The sequence below is a fragment of the Gossypium hirsutum genome, chromosome A06 (assembly GCF_007990345.1).
Source record: "Gossypium hirsutum isolate 1008001.06 chromosome A06, Gossypium_hirsutum_v2.1, whole genome shotgun sequence".
Taxonomy (NCBI): domain Eukaryota; kingdom Viridiplantae; phylum Streptophyta; class Magnoliopsida; order Malvales; family Malvaceae; genus Gossypium; species Gossypium hirsutum.
In genome coordinates, this window is record NC_053429.1 from 9750793 (window position 1) to 9762302 (window position 11510).

The following is an 11510-nucleotide window of genomic DNA, read 5'->3' on the forward strand; positions in this document are numbered from 1 at the left end:
TTCTAACACATAAAGAGGGCCTCGAGGGTCTATAAAAAGGACGATATGATTAATTTATAAAGTGAATGCTAATTGATTTGTTATATGTTCGTAATTGATCTAGAAAGTCTAGTAATGCTCTGTAACCTTATTCCGATGATGGATAAGGGTTAGGGGGTGTTACATATAGTACCAGCAGAAGCCATCAGAGTTGATCTGAATAAAATATCAGCTATTGTTAACTGGAAACCACCGAGAAATGTATCTGAAGTCAGAAGTTTTCTGGGATTAGTTGGTTATTACCAGAGATTCGTAAAAGGATTTTTGATGATAGTTACCGATGACTCAACTATTGCAGAAAGATGTGAAATTTGAATGGTTTGATAAGTGTCAGCAAAGTTTTGATCAGTTGAAAGCCCTATTGACTGAAGCACTAGTTCTCGTTCAACCTGAATTGGGTAAGGAATTTGTGATTTACAATGATCCATCATTGAACAATTTAGGCTATGTTTTGATGCAAGAAGGTAAAGTAATAGCCTATCCTTCTAGACAGCTTAAACTATATGAAAAGTACTACCCAATACATGATTTAGAACTAGCAGCTATTGTATTTGCACTAAAAATTTGGCGACACTATCTGTTTGGTGAAAAATGTCATATATTCACTGATCAACAAAGTTTAAAGTATTTGATGTCGCAAAAATATTTGAATTTGAGACAGCGTAGATAGCTTGAATTGTTGAAGGATTATAACTTAGTTCTTGATTATCATCTGGGAAAAGCAAATGTAGTTGCAGATGCTCTGAGTAGAAAATCTCTATTTTCTTTGCAAGCAATGAATACTCGATTGTTATTATCTGATGATGGCTTAATTTTGGCCGAGTTAAAAGCTAAACTGATGTTTCTACAATAGATCTGTGAAGCTCAAAAAAGTGATAATAAGTTGTAAGCTAAAAAGGTACAATGTGAGTCGATTTCTGATTCAGAATTTCAGATTGGACCTAATGATTGTTTGTTATTTAGAGGCAGAGTTTGTATACCGAATAATTCAGAGCTTATATAGAAAATTTTGCATGAAGAGCATAATGAAACTATGTCTGTTCATCCGGGGAGTAATAAAATGTACAACGATTTGAAACAGATATACTGGTGGCCAAGAATGAAACGTGATATTTTTGATTTTGTATCTAGATGTTTGATATGTCAGCAAGTAAAACCTGAACATCAGGTACCTTCAGGATTGTTATAACCAGTCACGATACCAGAATGAAAATGAGATAGAATTGCTATGGATTTTGTATCGGGATTACCTTTATCTCCAAAAATGAAAGATGTCATTTGGGTAATCGTCGACCGTTTGACGAATTCTGCGCATTTCATTCCAGTACATATGGATTTCTCTCTATACAGATTAGTGGAACTATATGTTTCTGAGATTGTCAAGTTACATGGAGTGCCAGTCTCCATTATTTTTTATAGAGATTCGTGTTTCACATCCCGATTTTGGAACAAGTTACAAAAAGCTATGGGTACGCAGTTACATTTTAGTACTGCGTTTCATCTTCAAACTGATGGTCAATCTAAACAGGTGATTCAGATTCTTGAAGATATGCTTCGATGCTGTGTATTAGAATTTGAAGGCAATTGGGATAAATATTTGCTACTAGTCGAATTCGCATATAATAACAGTTTCCAGTCAAGCATTAAAATGGCACCGTATAAGGCTCTATATGGTTGTAAATGTAGAACTCCATTGTACAGGACTGAGCCCAGTGAGAAAAAGATACATGAAGTTAATTTGATATGTGAAACTAAGGAAAAAGTGAAAGTGATCTTAAATAGCTTGAAAGCAGTTTCTGACCGTCAGAAATCCTATGCGGATCTTAAACGTAAAGAAATAGAGTTTCAAGTTGGTGACAAAGTATTTCTGAAAGTTTCACCTTGGAAGAAAATTCTTCAGTTTGGCCGTAAAAGAAAGTTGAGTCCGCAATTTATCGGGCCATAGGAGATAATTGAAAGAATTGGACATGTTGCATACCAATTAACTTTACCATCAGAACTAGAAAAGATTCACAATGTCTTTCATGTATTGATACGACGGTATCGGTCAGACCTTTCACATGTTATTTTTCCAACGGATGTTGAAATTTAGCCTGACATGGCATACAGTGAGGAACAGATTAAAATTCTGGCACGAGAAATAAAAGAATTGAGAAATAAGAAGGTAGCTTTAGTAAAAGTTCTTTAGCAATAGCACGGAATAGAAGAAGCTGCCTGGGAACCTGAGGAAACAATGAGAAAGTAGTATCCGAACCTCTTTACTGGTAAGATTTTCGAGGATGAAAATTCTTAAGGGGAGAATTGTAACAACCCGTTTTCAGTGAATTCGAAACAGTGGATTCGGGACCACAAATCCGAGTTCGAAAGAAAAAATATTTTAATATTATTCTATTGTTTGCATTATGATAGAAATATCGTATGAAAATTTTGTTAAGAAATTTTACTGATTTTATGTCTAATCTGATAAAAAAGACCAAATTGCATAAAATGCAAAAGTTGAATTCTAGTAGCTAAAGGTACCAAATAACTATGAAATTCAAAATTAGAGGTCCTTATATGACAAAAAGACCATTTAGAGGATTTAGTAGATAAGTATGATGATTCATTATTGGAAATTTAAGAAAAGAAAATGATGAAATTGGAAAGTAAAAGATAAAAAGATGATAAATAATAAAATAAAAAGAAAATATCATTATTTTATCATCTTTCTTAAATAAAAGACATGGAAACTCTAGTTTTGGGTGTTGAGTTCAAGCAAGTTGTTTTGACTTAATTAGATCCGAATAGATCAAATACGGAGTTAGATCGTGGAAAAGAAAAAGTAAGGGATTAGTAGATTTTGTGTACACGAACATTGCTAAGGTAAGTTCGTGTAACTAAATTGAGAATTTATACGTGTTAATTGAATTGTATGTATGTGATTGTATTATTGTCATGTATATGAAATTATTCACATATTCGACAATGACTGATAAGTATTAAATAACGTTTGAACAAATGAAATTCGATGGATATGAGGTTTCCAAATTAGTTATGGCCCTGCATGTGTTGCGGAACACTACAGCTCGCAAAAGCGTCCCGATAATAACTCTCTTGAGCATCCCAATATTGGCTCTCTTGAGCTTCTTGATATATGGATCTCACGAGTTTTGTAACACCCTTTACCCGTATTTAACGCCAGAATAGGGTTACGAGCATTATCAGACTTACAACATATTTATACATACTTTTCACACACATTTAATCAAATCATATAATCATCATTCAACCTCAATCAATTTGTCCCTAATACGAGCCTATGATGCCCTAAACATACATTGAGAATGGTTCGGGACTAAACCAATAACTTAAGAAACTTTAAAGAACTTTGAAAATTTTTCTCAAAACAGGGGACACACGCCCGTGTGGTCAGGCCATGTTTCTCACAAGTCCACCAAACACGCCCGTGCCACAGGAGGTGTGAACATTCGAAATGGGAGCACATGGTCGTGTTCCAGCTCGTGTCCTACCCCGTGTAACTCTTTGACTTGGGTCACGTGGCCAACAAACATGCCCGTGTGGCTAGCCCGTGTGCCCTAAAAATGGCCACACACGTCCGTGTGCCAGGCCGTGTCAAATCTGTAGGGTATACTGAATTATGCCACACGGCCAAGTCACACGCCCGTGTGTGAGGCCGTGTGGAGCATACTGACTTGATTTCTAAAACTACATCATGGGACACACGACCGTGTAACATAACCGTGTGGCACACACGGCTGAGACATACACCCGTGCCTCTGCCGTGTGGACAAAAATAGGCTATTTACCAAGCCATTTTGCCACCCCAAATTTGCATGTACCTACACAAGCCAAATGGTACAAATTCATAGCATATATGGGCATCCAAATCAACCACAACCAAGACTAAAATGTACCATTTCAATATCAACAACTAACATACTTATAATACCATAATTTTCCTACTCAAATCATGCCAATTCACACTTTTAAAGCATTAATATGTACCACTTCAACTAAGTATTTCTTAGCCTAAAACCACAAGCACAACCATTCTCAATTCACAAGACATAATCGTACATATATAATAACAAAACATACCAAAACATAAACATTTACATTGCCAATTCATGTGACCAAAATCATTATCAAGTCATAATCAAAATGACCAAATTCCCTATACATGCCATATACTTAAAATACCAAAGTTATAGGTACCAAAAGATAGGTGGATTGTGTGATGCGATCTCCGACGATCCTTGAATCCGAGCTAGCTTTGAATTCACTATAAAACATAGAAAAATAAACGATGTAAGCTATAAAGCTTAGTAAGCTCGTATAGCATCTAAAATCAACTTACTAAATGTACACAATTTAAACAAATAAAACATAATATGCAAAACACATAAGGAATCATCATCCTATAATAATTTCATTCACAAGATTTGTTGTCACTTTCATTATCTCCTTATTTCAATACTTATACGGTTCACGTGCATACCTATACCATTCCGTATCAAACTCATACTTATTCCCATCTATAACGTAACCGTTGAACCATTCAGAACATTATTGGATATTCGAGAAACTCGCACACGTAGTGCCAAATAAATAGCCGAAACTGTATCAATCTCGCACACTAAGTGCAAATATATATATCTAAAACCATCTCGATTTTGCACACTAAGTGCCCATAATTAACCAAGTCGTCTCCAACATTGACTGTAATCTAAAATACACAATTTATGCAATATCAAATCATTTAAAGCATAATTATAACAATGTTTATTACATACAAATTTACCTCGATTGTGGAAACGACGAAATAAGTCGTTTAGTTGATAACTTTAGTTTTTCCCCGATTTAGATCTGAATTTCACTTTTCTTGATCTAAATATATTCAAAATTAACTTATTTAATAATATATCTATTCAATTTAATCCAAAACACATATTTAAGCATATTTACACTTTCACCTCTAGAATTTCACAACTTTTACAATTTAATCCTTATTTCATAAAAACACAATTTCAAGCTATTCAATCACAACCCATGCTAGCCAAGTTTCAATTAGGTCCCTATCAGCCCATATTTTTTATTTATTTCACATTTTAACGATAAATTTTTCACATTTCACAATTTAATCCCTAATTTGCATTTTCACTAAAAATCACTTTATAAAACTTGTATAATTCACAACCAACATTCATAATCTATTAAGAAACTTCAAAACTCATGCTTATTCATCAATTTCAACATTCAAAATGTTTAACAGTTTTGCAAAATAGTCCCTGGGCTAGCTAGACCTAGTTGCAACGATTTCAAAAACATAGAAATCATTAACAACCAAACAAACATGGACTTACAAGCTCAGTTTACCATGGCCAAAAGTTCCAAGCTTTGAAATGGTGTTTTCAATCCCTAATTTGGATGGTTTCTCATAATAAGGAAGATGGCACCTTAATTTCCTTTTTGTTTTATTATACTTATTAACTTAATTACTAATTTAACCTTAAGTTTTAACCTTTATAATTTCATTTATAATGTCCATAAATGTCCAATTAAACAACCAATGGTATATTTAATGTATAAGGACCTCTATTATTAAATTTCATAGCTATTAGATACCTTTAACTAATAGAACATCACTTTTGCACTTTATGCGATTTAGTCTTTTTTACCGAATTAAGCATTCAAATGATAAAATTACTTCACGAAACTTTCACACATACATGTTATCATGCTGTAAACACTTAAAATAGTTTTAAACTTCAAATTTTTGGTCTCAAAACCACTATTCTGATTTGACTAAAAACAGACTGGTACAAGCTTCCCGTTAGTAGCTCTTATGAGTATCCGGATTTGGTTGTGATCCTACATATGTTGCAGAAACACCACAGCTCTTATGAGTGACCCAATAATTGGCTCTCTAGAGCTTCCTAATTAAAGGCTCTTTCATGAACTTCTTGATTAATGGCTCTCCGGAGCTTCCCGATATTTGGCTCTCTTGAGCTTACTGTTTATGGCTCGTATAAGCTTCCTGATAATTGGCACGCAAGGGCTTCTCATTACATGGCTTGAAAGAGCTTTCCGGTTACATGCTCGTATGAGCATTCTTGAATATGAATGACAGATATTACATGAATTGACAGATTACAGTCTTGTACACTTAGTGTGTACTACCCATGTATCCATCGATAATTTTAAATGATTTAATGGGCAAGATCCTGATATGAAATAATATGAGTATAAAATGAATTATTTTTCGTATATGCATGAAATACATGAAAATGATGTTACTTGATATGTTGAAAAATGAGATGGAAGATACATGTGTATGAAACTTGCTTGATGACTATGTAAATTTGTGATTATGAGTTGTTATATGAATTACATGACTAACATGCTTGATGAGGATATGTGTTTAGGAATTTGGCCAATTTGATTTGAGTATGTTTAGTTTGTTTACCATAATTGTGATTAAGTGGTAAGCTAAATTTCATTTTATACGAACTTACTAAGCATTAAATGTTTACTCTGTTTTATTTTCCTATTTTATAGTGATTCGAAAGCTCGTTGGGTTGGAAGCTTGGCGGAGATATCTCACACTATCCATCAGCTCATTTTGGTATATTTAGTAAATTAAATTTGGTTATAACAGCATGTATAGGTTAATTAGCCAATGTTGGCATGTAAATGTTTTGGTTATAACTAGCCATTAGGATGACTTGTGATGGATATATTTTGATCTGCATATATGAGGCTATAACATGTTTGGCGTGTGTTTAAATGGTTGATTGTTAGAAATCGTATTGGCATATTGATAATTAATTTGAGTTAACATATTTGATAAAATATGCATATATGTGAATTTGATAAGTTAGGTAAGTTTGTATATTTGGTTATATGAAGTATTATGTCATGTATAAGACTTGGTTTTGGCTTGATTTGAATGTCTTGTATTGGCTTGTGAATATGTTAAAATGTTAATGTAGGTGGAAAAGAAGTTTAGGTGAGAAATATGGCTTGGAAATTGCCTTATTTCATTCACATGGGCAGAGACACGGACGTGTGTCCCAACCATATGTGACACACGGCCAAGCACATGGGCATGTGTTTTGGCCGTGTGTCCCCTACATCTTTAAAATTTCAAAATAGAATACTCAAAATTTCTCACACGGCCTGGCACACGGGCATGTGGCTTGGCTGTGTGACCCCTGCACCTATTTAATGCAAGTCAGTATGCTCCAACGGCCTGGCACACAATCGTGTGGCTTGGCCGTGTGACCCAAGTCAGTAATGTCCCATATTTTGAACGAGCTAGGACACGACTGTGTGTCCCTACTTCGAATGTCCACACGACTTGGCCACACAGGCGTGTATCCTCTGCATTTGAAAATTTTTGATGTTTTCTGAAAATTTTTCTGAGTACCTGGATTAGTCCCGGCATATTTCTAACATGTATTTTGGGTCTCGATGGCTCTTATAAGGGACAATATGATTGGTTTCTGATCTAAATGCTAAATAATATGAAATGTCTGTTACATTATCTGTAAACTCTGGTAATGCTTTGTAACCCTATTCCGGTGACGGATACGGGTTAGGGGTGTTACACAAATAGCTATGGAATTTTAAATTGGAGGTCCTTATATATCAAATAAACCATTTAGTGTAGTTAGTGGATAAGAATGATTATTTATCATTGGAAATTGGATAAATTATTAAGGTTAATTTTGGAAATTAGAGATTAAAGTAATATTAAATAAAAGAAAAAAATCCATTTTCATCATCTTTCGTTAAAAAAAAACATGAAAACCCTAGCCATGGAAGATTGAGTTTTAACAAGCTTATTTTACTCATTTAGGTAAGTATTTTTGTCCTGTTTTTAATGATTTTTATGTTTCCAATATCGTAATAGCTTAATCTAGTTATCTCGGGGATTAATTTGCAAAAATGTTAAAGTATTAAGGTTTTTCCATAGATAAGTATACTTAAATTATGAAATTTTATGATGGAAAATGAAAGGTTGTTGTTAGATAAACAACTTTTGTAAAGAAAATTTTGATGAATTTATCAATTAGGGACTAATTGAAAAGATGATAAATTTAAGGAAAAATTATGAATTTCATGAAATACATGGGCTGCTAATGATATGTATGAAAATTGGCTAGGCTTGAATAAGGATTAAATTGTATGAATTTTATTTTTCGAGCCTAGGGACTAAGTTGTAATTAATTAAAAGTATAGAGACAAAATAGTAATTTTTCTAAAAATGTGTGTTTGGACTGAATTGAATATGAATTCTATTAAATTGAGTTAAATTCATTCGTATAGATCCGGATAGACCTAATACGGAGTTAGATCGAGGCAAAGAAAAAGTATCAGATTAGTAGCCTTCGTATCTACATATACTTATTGAGGTAAATTTGTGTAACTAAATTGTACATTTATATGTTTTAAATTGAATATTATAGTGTGTGATTTATATAACTATCATGTATAATTTTCGATCACATATCTGAAAAATACTGAGTCCCATTTGAACCCTAGAAATTCGAATGATACAAATGACATATCATTAGAGTTACCGTTTTAGTTGTGATACTGCATGTGTTGTGGACACACCACAACTCTCATGAGCTTCCCGATATTTGGCTCGCATGAGCTTCCCGATATTTGGGTCTCATAAGCTTTCCGTTACTTAGCTCACATGAGCTTCCCGTTATTCAGCTCGGAAGAACTTCTCGTTTACATGCTTGTATGAGCATACATGTACATGAATTGATGGATTACAATTTTGTATGCTTTGAGTGTACTATCTGTGTATCCAATGATATTTTACATGGTTCAACGAGCAAAGTTTTGATATGAGACAATATGAGTTTGAAACAAATTATTATGGGTATATATTTGAATACGTGAAAATGACATTACATGATATAGTGAAGTAAGAGATGAATGATGATACATATATAGAACTTGCCTGATGACTTTGTTCATCCATGTTTATGGGTTATTATATGTATTACATGGCTAACATAATGAGGATATGTGTTTAGGCTTTTTGCCAAATTGATTTGGAAATATCATGTATGCTTACCTTAAATGTTATTAAATGGTAAGTTAAATTCCATGTTATACGAACTTATCAAGCTTAAATGCTTACTCTGTGTTATTTTTCATGTTTTATAGTAATTCAGAAGCTCATTTTGGTTGGAAGTTGGTCGGAGCAACTTCACACTATCCATCGGCCCTTTTGGTACCTTCAGTAAATTAATTATGGTTATAATGACATGTATAGGTTATTTTGGCCAATGTTGGCATATAAGTGTTTTGTGAAATTAGCCATTTGTATGGCTTGTGATTGGTATATTTTGATGTATATATAAGTAAACTTATCATGTTTGGTGTGTGTTTGGAATGGCTGAATGATGGAAAATTATAGGTATATTGAGACTTGGTTTAATTAGGTATGATTGGTAAAAATATGCATATATGTGTATTTGGTCAATTAGGTAAGTTTAGATACTTGAATATATGTGACGATATTTTATGTTTGAGATTTGATTTTAGCTTGATTTGAATGCCTTGTTATGACTTATTGTTGTGTAAAAATGTTGAGTTAGGTTGATGTCAATTTGGGTGAAAAATGTGGCTTAGAAAATGACCTATTTTTGTCTACACAAGTAGAGACACGAGCATGTCTCTTAGCCGTGTGTCAGTGACACGGCTGTGTCCCCTGCATCTTATTTAAATTGCAAGTCAGTCTGCTCACACGGCCTAGCACACGGGCGTGTGGCTTGGCTGTGTGACCCAAGTCAGAGAGTTACACGGGTATGGACACGAGCTAGGACATAGCTATGTGCCCCTATTTCAAATTTCCACACGGCCTGAGACATGGGTGTGTCTCTTGACCGTGTGAGTCACACGGCCTGACCACATGAACATATGCCTCCTGTATCTTTAAAAAATTTTAATATTTTTTGAAAAATTCTTTGAATCCCCGATTTAGTGCCGACTTATTTCCAATGTGTATTTTGAGCCTCGAGGGCTCGTATAAGGGACAATATGATTAGTTTTGATTGGTTTCTGGTATGAATGCTAGATGATATGAAATGTTTGTCATTTAATTTGTAAATTTTGGTAATATTCCATAACCTTATTCCAGCAATAGATACGGGTTAGAGGTGTTACAAACAAGGACCATCTTACACTACGATCAAAATTTTATGCCCAAAATGGTTTGGATCTGAGGGGTCGACAATATTGTAGATCCCTCTACTAAGGACACTGACCCGAAAACTTGAAAGGAGATCTTTGATTCCATCTTTAGCTACACCCCACTCAATACATCACTAAAAAAATCTTACGAAAAATTAAAAAGGAAGGGATCCTATGCTACCAAATCCATGGAAAAGGGGGAGACTAAGGCGAAGAGCCTATTTCACAAAGATAAAGAGCAAGGCATGAAAATTGCTTTCATCTCAAAATGCTATTGAAATGGTCATTTGAAAAATGACATTAGAGAAGTTTCATAAAGCAATCCACTAGTCATTGGGAAGACAATGGCATGAAGACCATTGGATAAAAGCCTAAAAGGTTTGAAGTATTGAATTATTGATGAACGACAACGAATCTCTTAAGAAACACTTCATGGACACTAAGTTTATGGACACTAAGTAAATTTGAATGTTCCATTTAGGAGAGAAGATGGGATTCATATAGAGATCATCCTCAAGAATAGCGAGCTAATATGTTCCTTCACATCATTATGGCTGATGGCATTGCAAATAAAGTGAAAAAACTATCCTAGTGAGAAATAGAAAAGTCTAATAAAGGATGAAAAGCTAAGGACAGAAAAGGAAAATGATCTCTTTGATCTTGCTCAACTCCATTAGTTCTCCCTATTGAGGTTCCCTCACTTTTTTTTACCACGTGAAAACATTTGCACTAGGTAAATTTGTCATAAGTTGAAGAGCAAACAACCAATAGCAATCTCTTTAGTTCTCTTAATTAGAAGAAGATTTCTATTTAGTTCTCCCTATTGGAAATTAAAACTCGAAAACCTTACTAAGTGACCTTCATTTGCATTCCCACTTTGCCAAAATGAAATGTTTCAATGAGAAAGGACCTATCGAATCTTAAAAAATCTATTAGGAAGACCAACACTAGTCCCTCCATCACTTTTCGATGGCAACACTAAAAAACAAAACTCTGATCTTAATGGGGTCACATTAATTTAATTTGAACATTCCTTTAATCTGATCAACCACCACCCTATCAATAGGACCTAAGTGATAGGGCATTTGTTCAATAAAACCCACAATAAGCCTCAAACTCTCTCCTCTCCACCAGCGAAGGCCACGGCTTTATTATTATCAAGAACTCTAAATGTATCTTACCAAGCACATGAAAACCTCCTAGCAGCTCTATTCAAACTTCTTTAAAGTCTTTTAAATAAGTTTTACTCAAGC